The sequence below is a fragment of the Nicotiana tabacum genome, chromosome 4 (genome assembly GCF_000715075.1).
Source record: "Nicotiana tabacum cultivar K326 chromosome 4, ASM71507v2, whole genome shotgun sequence".
Taxonomy (NCBI): Eukaryota; Viridiplantae; Streptophyta; class Magnoliopsida; order Solanales; family Solanaceae; genus Nicotiana; species Nicotiana tabacum.
In genome coordinates, this window is record NC_134083.1 from 1,253,524 (window position 1) to 1,267,875 (window position 14,352).

General features: G+C 35.5%; 1 long non-coding RNA gene across 1 annotated transcript; it reads right to left on the reverse strand.

The window, feature by feature from the left end:
• Window positions 1-1,663: 1,663 nt before the first annotated feature.
• Window positions 1,664-9,625, reverse strand: LOC107762398 (uncharacterized). Its single transcript, XR_001642780.2, has 6 exons — window positions 9,487-9,625; window positions 9,293-9,386; window positions 7,603-7,655; window positions 4,930-5,082; window positions 2,416-2,574; window positions 1,664-1,916 (listed from the first exon to the last, which is right to left on the reverse strand). It is a non-coding gene; the product is annotated as an uncharacterized LOC107762398 (long non-coding RNA).
• Between the last annotated feature and the right edge of the window lie 4,727 nt (window positions 9,626-14,352).

Below are 14,352 nucleotides of genomic sequence, written 5' to 3' on the forward strand. Positions count from 1 at the left end.
CTCTTCTCTCAGTTGCCTGCAATCTTCTGTTCTGTGGCCATGAGTGCCATGATATTCGCACATTTGATTGGGATTCCTCTGGGCAGGATCGGTCTGCAGGGGTCGAGGCCATTTAGTATCTTTGATGCGTCCGATAGCTGATACGATGGCGGATGCATCGATGTTGAAGTTATATTCCGATAACCATGGTGCTTTCTTAGGTCCGGTATGCCTGTCGAACCCGTTCCTGTTCATCAGCCCCCAAGACCCTTGGCCTCGATCACCTCTTTTATCGCCTTGTACAGAGTTACGTCTTGGTTCGTTACCCCTATGATCTCCACTATACGGCTGGTATCGATCCCTGATCGGCCTTTGTTCTCGGTTGATGTCCCTTTTAATAATGGACCCAGAACCCAACTGGTCGTCTTCAACTCTGATCTTCGATTGATATCGATTGTGTACATCGGCCCAGGTAACAGCTGGGTACTCGATCAGGTTCTGCTTCAACCGTCGTGAAGCTATCGAGCTTCGTTCGTTCAGACCTTGAGTGAAAGCTTGAACAACCCAATCGTCTGTGACTGGTGGTAGGTCCATTCGTTCCTTTTGGACTCGAGCTCGATAATGACTTCGAGCTCGGTATTGATCGGTCCCTGAATCTTGAGCTTGGTAACCTGGCTTCGGATCTCATCCCGGTATTATGAAAACGACCATCGGTCCATCGAAGGGCAAATCGGTTTTGACCGTATACACTAATAAATCTGACCTTATTAATTTTATTGGTCAATTATTCACATTTTTATATGATATCTTTATTTCTCAATTACTCTCCTAATAAGTCTAACGTTTGATCCACCTTTTAAAAAAAAAAAAAATCGCATCTTTCATTAAATGGAAATATTGTTTTTCCTCTTCAACGGTCGAGCTAATAATAATACTGTAATACTTCACATTATTGTCTCAAACTTGATTCGACATCTTACCAATACCAGTTACCAGTAATCATTTCACTTTTGGGATCTTCTTTCATTACACTGCAATTAATTTTTATTTCAAACTATTGTTCAAGGGCTCTATTATGATTTACTTTATCTAATGGTTCAGTAAACACACTTAACGTGGGTTACAATTTTAAGTCCAACACTCTTTCTTTTATTCCCACTGGTGCTAACAATTACTACCTTCAGTCTCAAGCAAATTGGAGTGGTGCAAAAGGGAAATAAACAACAAATATATATTCTATTTAGCTTTCATCTGAATATCCAGATTCCTAAGTGATCCTCATAAAAATTTACTTGTAACTAGTATTTACACCTCCAATGAATATAAAACACGTGTCTTTCATATACATATTTATCACTCAACTATGCCAATGCGACCACGATTCTCCCCCCTTGTCCAACAAATTGCTCAATGATCTGATCTTCATGTGTTGTATCAGTGTGTGAAGATTGTGTTTATATATCTATATTTTAAGAAAGGAACATATCAACCTCGGAAAAGGAAAATTGTCGCCCAACATCCCACTCTAATGTCAATTTTTTAATTTTAAAATTCATTAATGTTTTTCTGACTCTCTGTATTTTTGCTCTAAATAAACCGGGCTCCATAAGGCAAAAAAACTAGGACATTTCCTGCAAAATGCAAATACTCGCCCTACAAAAAGGTACTCAACTACAGAAGATCATCCAAAAGAAGTTTTAAGGTTTTCCATCAATAAACAATATTAAGCTTTTTAGTTGCACTATCCTGGTCAATGTCAAGAGAAACCACCATGAAAGGTAACCAATCCATTTTTTGTTTCAAAGTATAACGAAAGAAGAATAGAAAGCACAGATGTTGATGGAGAAACAAAACTAGCAAAACAAGAGGTGCTTGCAGCTCTTCAAATTTTCGCTTCACCTTCTCTTGGTTTATGCGCAGAAACGACCCACCAGAACCTGCAAGGACACCAAATTAGACATCATTCATGACTTCATGGTAATAATGCTTACATAAAAAGCTTAGACACACTCGAGGAAATGTTTGGTGTATAACAGGTTCCCCGTGAAGGAGGGGTGTGTAGTAGGGATTTGGCTACAAGCGCGGTGGGGGGAATGTAAAACTATGCATTGAACCTACATAAAATTCATCCACAACAAGAACAAGTGGAAAAAGAATAATTGAAACTACTAGGATGGACCTTTTAATCTACATTAACCTGGAGAAGCTTGGAACCAAAACAAAGGAGAAACAAAATACAAGATTCATGTCCGAGCTAATAACTATTCTATTTAAACTTGCAGGATATAAGTGAGTCCTCCATAAATGCTTCATAATAGTACTTATTTGAGTGAAATAGAATCTGACACTTCAAATTCATAGTTGGCACTTGGCACCAACAGATATTCTGAAAAAGGAAGTGGTAATTTTGGCATCAAAGAAGTAAGTAGTAAGAACCTGGACCAGGTCCACTGCAACCAGACGACCATTAACTCGACCTCCAACAGCAACACCAGATGAACCAGCACAGAGTATAGTCAGTGGTCCTTCTTGCTGAACTTGACCATCTTCAGATATAATATATTTCCCCCCAAGCTTTATTATTGAAAATGAACCCTGCAGGATGACATGTTTAAGATAAGTATCTTAAGAGTTCAAGATCGGTAAATTCCAAATTCCAGTTTACAGAGTAAGAATGGTTAACCAACGATGAAATTTAATAAGCAGAATGAGCAACATAACAGTGCCTTATAATTGATATATATCTTTTTATACTATTTGTTATTTTCCTTCTCAAAAACAGTGCCTTCAACAAAAAATTCCAAGAGGTATGGAAGGGCACTCCTAATTTTAAATAGTTTATTTCAGAAACTTCATAATTACAGTCAAGATCCATATTATTACTAACCTTCCATTTTTAAGTGATACAGTTTGCACGAATTGTGGAGTCTAATATCTATATTTGACTCAAATAATAGAAGATAATTAAAAAGGTTAGTCTTTAGGAAAGTAGGGAAACATCACATAAGAAATATTAATATAACTAAAAGGTTAGTTTCATAGGGAAACATGACATCATATTTAAATTGAGTTGAAAATTGAAGTTCAAGCATAAAACTCGTGAAAGTCAAGCAAAATCATATCATTTATAAGTATGTCAAAGATTTTGAGGTTCAGGTTGGAGTCTAAGCAAACCATAGACAGTTTTTTTCACGTATTTGTCCCAGAAGAAACAGGTCTGCACATGACAAAGCGAGTTTAAACCTTTAATGGGCCATATAACAATTCAACACTTCCAAATTGAAAGTCTGTTACAAAAATTAGGAAGGAGGACTACTTTTGATAAAGAGGAAGGAGGACTACTATTTCGTAAATAAGCTCCATACTTAACAAACTTTCCAAGAACAGACTTGGTTGTACACCCTTTCTAATATTGAAGTTAATAGATTTCAAAAGAACAGCTTACAGATTACCACAATTATAAGTGAGAAAATGTAAAGTTATATTCGTATCTAATTACCACAACAACTGTTTAGATTATCTGTGCTAAATTAAGATGCCGAATCTTTTATGTAGTTACTAAAACGTTTACGTTATACTCTCAATAAAACAACTTAATGATCTTGGAATAGTGCTATTTAGGTTAGCCAAATTGATTCTTCATAAGGAAACATGACACTCCGACAGGGCAGAGAGAGTATTTACTACTACAAATTTTTTTATCCATATTGAGATTTTTTTTTTTTAATTATCACAATACTTTAGTATATCTAATTTATGAAGCTTAATAGTTAATACTTCCTTAGCTACGTCATCCTAACCAGTTTGCGACATATAAAATTTATTTTATTAGCTTATCCAATGCTAATTATTATGGCAGTAATGTGTTTAAACCCTTTTGACCAATCATGCATACTCGTCGAGTCTAATGAATGCTAATTATAGTATCTATAATGAGAGTGTCATAACATTTTAGTTTAAGTATCTTATGAAACTGAGTCGTTAAGACTTCCTTAGCTACGGGATCCTAACTAGTTTAAAGTATGTTGAGTTTATCTTATATTAGCTTAACGAATGCTAATTATTGCGGTGCCTAATATGTTCAGTATCTTTAGACTAACCATGCACACTCGTCGAGTGCAATGAATGGATTCCCACTTATCTCAGTGAAGAAAAAGAAATTCCCTTTTTGAGATTACCATCAACAACGTTTATTCCAATTTAACTACAAAAGGATCAAAAACCAGAAACGCCAATAAATGTCAAACACACTTCAAATCTTTGTTTAGACTTCCTTCCTGGTCCCACCAGACAAAGAAAAAGACAAGGAACAGAATAGGCACCATCTCAGTCTCCAAACCAACTCGAGAGCATATATGTGCACATGTAACTCGTTGAACGGGAAAGGCTCCATTGACACGCTTCTGTTCATTATTCTTTCTCTGCCTTATATTAAAGAAACACTAATCCATTTTAACTTTAGTGGAGCAAACTCACCACTTTAGATCCATTTCGTGACTTGCCCATAAGTCAAAAGTTCAAACACCATACAGCTCGACTACATTTGAGCTCAGCTAACATAAATAAAAGAAGCCTCGCAGGCTTGAGTTTAGCTTAGCCTTCTTAAGCTGTATTAAATCTAGATTTGCCTTCCAAATCCCAAGGAAATCATTTAAGTTAAATGCATTATTTCAATCACACCTTATTAGGCTCTAGCATTTAGAACACAAAACGTAGCTTCTAAACCTAATGAGATTCCTCTTACCAGTAAGAATTCTTACACACATAACATTAGAAATCTCCTTTGCATATCTAGAGAACACATTATGCGCACTACCTATTAAAGGAGAAAAACAGAGATTCACTATCTGCAATCCATTATAGTTCCTTGTAATGATCTGCCACGATCGTTGCTTTGGAATAAACTCTTGAGATGCAAACAGAAATAATGCAAATAAGATAATCAGGTACCTTATCTGAAGCTGATGAATTTTCTGTATCCATTATCGGGTGCAAAACTGAACCAGTAGCTGACAAGATAATGCCCGTCTGCGTGCGACCATGGGAACTTACAGAATTAGTGGTGCTGTTCCGAAAATAAGACAGAACTTTTTCTCCAACATCCTGAAAGGTAAATGGAGTTCTTTGAGTGCACTTCTATCACCCACTATGTACAGCTTGCCTACTTTTGTAAAAAATCTCATTGCTTAGTCAAAAGAAAATGGAGAACATGAAAGAAGTACATTTCCAATTTATTATCAAACAAATCTGAAGCGGTAATAAACTAATGAACATGACAACCATTGGGAAGATTAACAGAAGGTCCGCAATCTAACTGCAAACTACAAGAAGAGCCTGCTAGTTTTCACTGATTGCTACTACCCATAGAGAAGTTATAAAACAAGACATAATACATCAAACCACGTTAGTCTTTTACTACCATTCAACAGGATGGCTAAATTTAGTATGTCTAACAAATGGAGGGAGGAGAAAAACATCATGATGACCGCCACCGAGCTACGTAGCATTTTACATTGCTATTTTTTTAAAGTCATATTCTTGTCTATATATTTCGTTTACAGCCATCTGGTAGGCCACTGCAATTATCCTTTAGGCCTCTAGGCTTATAAAATAAGGTAGAAAACCCACATCCTTTGTTATTACTATAGAATATATCAGCCACATCGTTGATCCAAAATTTAAAAATTAAAGCTTATGTAACAAGTTTATTACCCTAACCACTTTCACTCTTATTTGTCAGGGAACAAAAGTGCATGTCGGGTTTTCTGCAAGCATATTTAAAACCCTAGAGATATGCTTCACGCAGTTTTTGTTCCATATGACCTGATTTTCTCGATGATATCAAGATATATGTAGCTGACCTCAACTTGTTTAGGATTGAAGCATAGTTGATTGATTCAATATACGCAACTACCTAATATAACCTACACCAACAGTACTACACATAGGTAATGTATCCAATTTTCTTTTTTTCCAGATCATAATGATCCACGTATTAGAGAACATTAAGCTAGTATGCCAAAAGAAGCATTTCCAACTGCATAAAAGATACAGCAATATATAATGGTCAAGCCAGTAATGTAATCTTCAAACACCAATGGGTGCCTTCTGTTTACGAATGAGAACTTAATCAATTCTTCTTTTAATATTATACTATTGAGAGTTGAAAATTACTTACATAAGGTACATGTAGCGACTGGAGGATAAGAAAGTCAGAATTGCAATAGTGAATGTCAAAGACACGGGTGATGTAGGGTCTTGGTAAGACTTATTAATTTCAGGTAGTACAGTAATTGCTGAAAACTTTATATTTATTTACTTCTTCTCTTTTCTTCCTTTTTTTGTAAATTCAGATGCTTAATAAGCAGTGTATCTTCCTTCCAGCGAGCTTCTGACATTATTACTCAGCACCAAGGCAGAAAATGATTTTTCAACAAATAGTGAAATATTACCTCTGGAAGAATTCTTGCCACTAATCTATCAAAACAAAAATATTCCTTCTTCTATTATTTAGCAAGTTCCCTTACGAGGTAAGAAGCTCCGAAGAGAATTAGTCTCCTAATTTTGGGTATGGTTTTGTACTAAATTTCTACAGAAAACGTCGAAAAGTGACACCTCTATCATGGCCAGAGGCAAAATAGTTAGACTTACTAATGGAAAGTCATACAATAGGTAAGCAGTCAAGATATCAGCAGTGAAATTGTGTTTCTGGGAGTAGCCCAAGGGTGTTAGAATGAAGACCACAGGAGACCAGGGTTTGAAGGCAAAGTTATACGGTACCTATATTGGTGGAAGGATGCAAGTACTCAGTGGAAATAGTTGAGGGGCAAGTACATTGGCCCGGATGCCACCGTTATTTTAGAAAAATATTGGTTTCAAGGATTGCAAGTACTTTATAGTTTAACCTGCTTGAAAATGTTGTCGGAAACACGAAGAGCCATAGATACATGCAGCTTAAGCCCAAATTTCTAGGATAGACCACGGACAAAGGATCTTTAGCTAAAAGGTTTGATCAACAGTCTGAGATTCTAGAAAGCTTCCAAAACTTTAACCGTGCTATGAACAATGTTTTGTGTTTTGGTTAGGAAATAGAGGTTTTATAAACAGAATGAGAACTTTCTGGAAGGTTTGGCTCTATGTTTTTAGGTTTTGGCGGTGACAAGAAACCATCAGCAGCAAAGAATGATTTGAGCGAATGAAAATAAAAAGTCACCTTCTTAGAAGATAATGAGCATAAAACTTATGGCCTTAGTCTCCATCCATTGTCCATTTACAGTTATTAAAATTCAGCTCCTTGGTTCAATTTACCATGCTAAAATTCAAAGTCTCCATCCACAAAGCAATGCCATATTGTCATTATGAAGATGATGAAGCAAACTAAATCAAGGAGACATAAGCACACTTGGTGGAATCGGAAACGCATTACATGAAAAGGACAACCAGATAATTATGGATTGCACCAGAACAAAAGCATACTAGATGACAAGGTAAGAAATATACTTTTCTTTCACAAATAGAAAAGGTAAGAAATACACCGATGTTAGAGAAGAAAATAGCACACAGAACAAGAAAGTTTTTCATGTCCAAAAGAATATGAACACTGGAGAAGTACAAAAATGAAACCTCTCCTGAATTGATAATCAAGGAATCCGCAAGTAACCCTTCATGCTTTGGTTCTGCAAGAATAAATGTAATAAGAGTGTTTAGTTTCAGAATTTATATATGGAGTATTACATGAATGTTCTGTTACATGCACAACATAAATATTCAACTGACAGAAGCATTGAATACGACATACGTGTCGAGGAGCATCAATGTAAAATATGCAAACAGTTCTAGAAAAAGCGTATATCTATAGAACCATATGATCTGGGCAGCACAATAGCATTAGTCCCCCACCAAAATTAACAGCATTAGATCGCAAAGCAAATGGGTATTATAAGTTAGAGAGCTTTGAGACACATAACACGCAGTCCTCTTTATTCTTTTTGCACACACACATTCAACCTGACCTCATGAAAAATACTTTGAGCAATAGAAATTTTAAAAGAGCATAGGTTGTGCAACTAATAACAATAGAATTTGTACATTCAACTTGCTTTCCAACTTTTTTTTTCTTTTTTTTTTCACCAGGGGGATGGTGTCCAGATTTTCTTCCTTTTTCCTTTTTGGTTGATAAAGGAGATGGGAGAAAGATATAAAACCCCACTCCTTTTCCTTTTGAGTGGGAGAGGGTGAAAAAGAAAGAAAGAAAGAAAGACACCATTTTCCATATTCCTTTTCTTTCCTTAATAGAGGTTCGGCAAAATCTAGAGGTTTTGAAGACACGGGACATATGTGAAACAAAACTGGAAAAAAAATCAACAATTATACAACCAAACAAAAATTGGATAGCCAGTACCATCAGCGCGGGCTTTCATCTTTCTGGGTCGTCGAGGTCTAGCCGAACTGCCAGAAAGTGAAGGTGCCTCGAGGGCAAGCACACATGTCTGATCCATCCCCTTTTCAATAGGATTCTTGCCCTTGTTCTCTCCCATTTTAGTGTTTTTTTTTCACCACTCAAGAGTTGAAACTGTTGTTCTATGTTGAATCTTCTGTTTTGAGATGACACAACCAAGGTGAAAATATTTGCAGGCTTTAGGGGATTTCTAACCAAGCCAGTTACTAAGTTATCAATAAAGCAATCCAGTTACTAGATTACAGACTGAAAAAGTAATAAATGCAGCCTATTTGTTTTCCATCTATTGGTTCTCCTAAGTAAGCACGGAATTGAAATAAGCCCCAGATTGGAAAATCCTTGACTATTTTCTTTTTACAAATATAATCCTACTCATAGGCATTAATAAAGCGCAATCCAAACTTTAGTATTCAATTGATCAGGCTTGATCAATATAGTGGTACCCAAAGCAAGGTAGACTTCCTTCCCCCTCTATCCCCAACCCACTACCGAAACAAAATAAAACAAGAAAGACGCATCTAATCAAAGACTATAGTCATTCATGAGATGGTTTATACCTACATTGTTGACACATTAAGGGCGCCTCAAAAGGCAGGCATTCATCAAGTGCCAACAATTCTAATACACGAGACATTACGCGACAATGAGAATAGAACTTAATTCCCAGATACAGTCAAATTTTGAACAAGCTAAAGCTATGCAGTTAACACGTGCTGAAGCAATGCAAGAGATTACCAAAATCCAAAAGTAGTAATGTAATCAAGTCTACAATTACTTTAACAAGAACACCTATCAAAATATATAATAAATAAATAACCATACTAGTTTAAACATAAGTGGGAACCAGTTAAATACCTTTCCATATTTTCCCTGATTCTAGAAATTCACCTTGATATTCATAAGCATCTCAATAAACTGAACTAGAACCCCAAATTACCTTTTCTGCATTCTGCCAAACAAAGAAAAGGAAAAAAAAAGAGGCCATTAAAAAAGCTTTTTAATTTACCTGAAGAACCACTAATTTCTGTCAAATATTAAAATAAAAATACCTGAGGAATTACGGTTTTCCTATTTCGAATGTTCTACACATAATGGGAATAAGTAAAACACTGACGAAAGGCCTCGTTTATCATATGCTTTGTCAATAAAAGGAAGTTCTTGTTTAATCCTCCAATCAAAATAGAATTCAGAGGGCGAGTGAGATTCACTGATTCTGAAGGGAAAAAGTGGCATATTGATTTAATTGACGAAATTGCCCTCAGTTTCAGGAACATTTCAAGGGTATTATAGTAAAACCATAACCCGGGTATAATAACGGAGCCCCGTTACAAACGAGCTCTGTAATCCGTTTCGGTCAATCGAAGAAAGTGAAGGAGGAGAAATGGCGTCGAATGCAGCGGCACCCTTTTGGAGAGCGGCGGGGATGACTTACATAACATACTCGAATCTGTGTGCCAACCTGGTCAGGAACTGCCTTAAGGAACCCTACAAGACCGAAGCCTTGACTCGGGAAAAGGTCCACTACTCCATCTCCAAATGGGTCGATGGCAAGCCTCAGAAACCCAGTAAAAAATCCGCTTCCACTTTTTTTTTTTTTTTTAATTTGTGCTATGAAGTTAAGATATTTTGCTTAATACTGATTTGATTGCTCACACAGCTTTAGATCTTTTCGTTTCATTTTCGTTTCAAATTCGCTTATTAGGGATGGACGTGTATTTAGTTTAGGGTCTTCTATATGAATTCTGGCAAATTTGTTATTTTGAGGTAGCATAAGTAGCTGTTTGCTTTGAGATTTCATTTTCCCAGAAGGAACATTCGGTTTTCTCATTCACTATTTCAGTTCTAAAATCAGTTTAAGACAGGTTTCTACAGATCAAATCTTATAGTTAGACTGAGCGCACCAATTTATGTAACTAACTTATATAGGAGGGAGGTGGATTTTGACAAGGATTTTGAGTGATGTTAAGTTTGCATTGAGCTCTATTAATCAGTGATCTCAGAGCCAACTGATTTAGTTTTTTTTATTTTTGATTTCTTCCCTCTTGGTCGTTTAGCTTATGCTGGATTTGAGTATTATTCGTCCTAATATATGTCCCTTCTTGCCATTGTTTTCTAATTTAACTATTTGGTATTTGGTTTCTCCTCTTTGTCAACTTATAAATAGCAATCAGAAATATCTTACCAATCCAATTGGGTTTTTTCTAAATGGTGTTAAATACTTCATTTTCTTATCCAACCAAGCCAACCACAAATTATTCTAATTAATTTGGTACTGCTCAAGGGGGGGGGGGGTTTATATGTCCTCAAGACATGATCCTTTCTTGCCACTGACGTCTAATTTAGTTATTGTGTTTTTGGTTTCTTAGTCTTAGCTCTTTGTTGTTTAGCACTTTAGCTTATTATGGATTTGACTATTATATGTCCTCAAGACATGATCCCTTCCTTCCGTTGTGTACGTAGCAGCGCAAATTAATTCCAGTGCAATTACACATCTTACCACCATCTGCTCTAGTTATAGCTGATCTTTCAACTAGAACAATAATATCATTCTGTCTCCAACATCTTATCGATCATCAGAACATATATCATGTTAGTCAAGGTCTTAGATTTCCAGGAATGTGCTGGATTTGGTTTCTCTTATAGGCATTAAAATTTTCTGTATTTAACTCTTTTTTGCTGATAGAGGATTAACCAAGTGTTCAAACATAACCTTGTCTGTCCTTATCCACCCCAGTTCTTGCCTTGGCTCATTATGAAAAATATATAGTGTGTTTAGTTTTCCATGTTAATATGTTACCTTGAAAAACTATTACTTAATAGTTATTTTCCAGTCTTTGGTTGAGTATAAAGACAGGGGACATATGATAAGGGGGGCCGTAGAGATGGTGCGTTGGTGATATTTTGGGGTATTGAAAGTTCGATAATAATGTTTATCATGTTTACATCTTGAGTGAAACAGAACTGGATAGAGGAGGAAGTGGAGGATCAGAATGGTGAGACTCTATTAATAGATATTAACGTGCGACTGTAATCTACAGATATGTTACAGACATGCATGTATCCGCTCTTTATATTTTGCTTCTACATGCTGAGTCAATAAATGGTTGAATTTATGAAAATTTAGGAATTCAGCATGTTGTGTGACTTTCTTCAGAAAAATTAAAAAGAGTAGTCTTATTAGCATGGCTGTTCACATGTTGATGTGGTGCCTTGGATACATAAAATAAGCAAGCCATCACTTAAAGATTGGTACAATAAGGCAGAAGACGAAAGTCGTGCACTTGTGTCTTATGTTTAATTTGCTACTTAATTAGTGTATTTACATGCAGGATTAAGTTCATACTTCTACATGATTGTTGTGTGTTCCTTTTGGTGTTTCAAATATTTTTTATTTTGGTGGGTCGAGGGGTGTGGAGGATGGGGTTGACTAGTCCGTGCATTCGTTATTTGCTTTACTTGCCTTATTTTGGTTTTAGAAATACTAGTAGTTTGCTCACTGACAAAAGTTTTTGTCTTAACTTCGTCACAGCCATCCGCTCAGACACCCCGGAAGATTGAAAATAAGGTTGAATCTCAAGCATTTTTTCTTCTTTTGAGTGAAATTTGTACTGCCTTGGCACTATACAGAGTGCTTATCTGCTGGAGGTTGAATTTGGGACATTTTAACTTTCAATAATATGGCCAATAGACTTTGATCTTTTCTGTTGGATGGAAATGAGATAATCTTTCTCGTGTTTATGTTGAATCTTCTACAACAACAACACACCCAGTATAATGCCACTTTATGTTGAATCTTCTATTTTTTTTTAAATTCAAGTGAATTGATGATCACTAATTTGCAATTACGCCTAGCGGTGAATTTAATACGAGGATGCTCTAGCCTGTGTTTGAGTAGGCGAGAAGTTAACAAAATTTTGCTCGTAGCTAAAGCGACTGTCTGAAACTGGTCGTTTTTCGTTGCCCTGTCTAAAGAAATGTGAAATTCTTATTGGTGTCATTGTTGAATTTCTTTCTTTATAAGGAGAGCCAAGTCCTTGGGGCCATAGCTCTCTGAATGTAGTACACCGAGTCACATAAAATGTGTTGAAATTCTATTAGTTTTGATACTAGAAGCAGCAATAATTAAACGTTGCAGATTAATTATAAGAAGAATGTCAACGATGTCATCTCAACAGGAAGACAACTAATATTGACGTGTTTTAATCAGATACCAAGCCATATCATTGTCTTTCTTTTAAGCTAATTAATTGGTCCTCATCCGTTGTTGCCCCATTTTTAGCTGACCATTCCAACAGTAGCTTATTTTTTTGGGCAATCTTGTCTTTTAACCATTCTTTTCTTTTCCTTCTCTCTTATTTTCTGAGAGGGTGTTGGACTTGAGAGTGTCTTGGAAGATGAAGAGTAAAACTTAACTAAGCAACTGGTAAGTGGTTGAGTTGGTGAATGCTGTTGAACAAAGAGAATGAGTACATGTAAAACAAAAACAAAACAGATAAACCATTGGTATTCTTTCGGTTTATGCCACATGTACATCTCTAGACTCCAAGTATCTTCATACGCAGGTTTAAAATGAAATACAATTTAAATTGCCTACCATAAAACAGATTATTCCACGCACAAAAGGTCCTCTTTTTCTTCTTTTCTATGTGTTTTCTTATAACGGGATTGTGAACTGTGCGAAAGACTGTGAAGCAGCCTAAATTGTTTTTGGCCCCAAGTTTAAGGTGATGATCAACTGCTTGATCATTTTAAACAACTAGCTTTTATGTAAAATTTTGTAGAGCTTTCCCTTTCCTTTTAGTATTCTCTTTACACCAATGTTAAACTCAATACAATCAACTGTTTACAAATTAAATACACGTTTCATTTCATTTGTGAATTTTCGCTGTTGGTGTTTGGAAGTTTGAAGAACTCTTTTTTCTTGCTGACAATTAATTTTGCCTATATTGTCGAACAATATGTTTTGGCTTGAATTTTTAACTTGATGTCATCATATTATTCGTTAAACCGTAAATTTCTTGTTACATATAAGTAGTGATTAATATTTCTTATCTGAAATTTGAGAAAAATGTTACCAAATAGGCATAGATATAAGCTTACTCTAATTGAATGTTTTGATACTTAGTGATTGTTACTATTAACACTGTCATTCTACATTTATACGATAATATTGACTGGCCACAACATTTAAGATAGTAATTTGACTTTATGTATTTGTTATTATATTTCAATATTTTCAAAAGACAAAGGGTGTGTTTGGTACGAAGGAAAATGTTTTCCAATTTTTTCATGTTTGGTTGGCTTAAATGTTTTAAAAAATATTTTTCTCATGAACTCATTTTCCTCCAATAGGCCAAAATTTGACGAGCTAAAAATACAACACAAAATTATGCTCGCTAGTCGAATATAGTATAGAAAATATTGTATCCACAGGGATTAGATTTAAACAGTGTTTTCGTAGCTTCTAGTTTAATTGTTATCCAAGATGATCGCCAATTTAGATTTGTGTGATTAAAACTAAAATTAACTAAAAGTCTAAACTATTGACTAATGACAATCACAATAAAAGTAAGCAAAGACGATATTAATTGGAGAAAATAGGGGTTGATTGGATAGGTGTAAGATATGGAAAATATTTTTCAAAATTTTTTTTCAACATTCTCCATCCTATTCCCTATCCCCACCAAGCCCAAACCACCCCTACCCCAATCACCCAACCATCCCAACCCCTACCCCCACCCACACCAACCTCGTTCACCACCCACCCTAAATAGAAATATTATTAAGAGTATTTTATTTTCATGTTGCAAATAGAGTACTTTTTTTTAATTTCAACAAAATGAGTATATTCTTTTCATGACGTAGAAAAAAATACTTTCTTTCATTTCAATAAAATGAGTACTTTTTTTCATGAC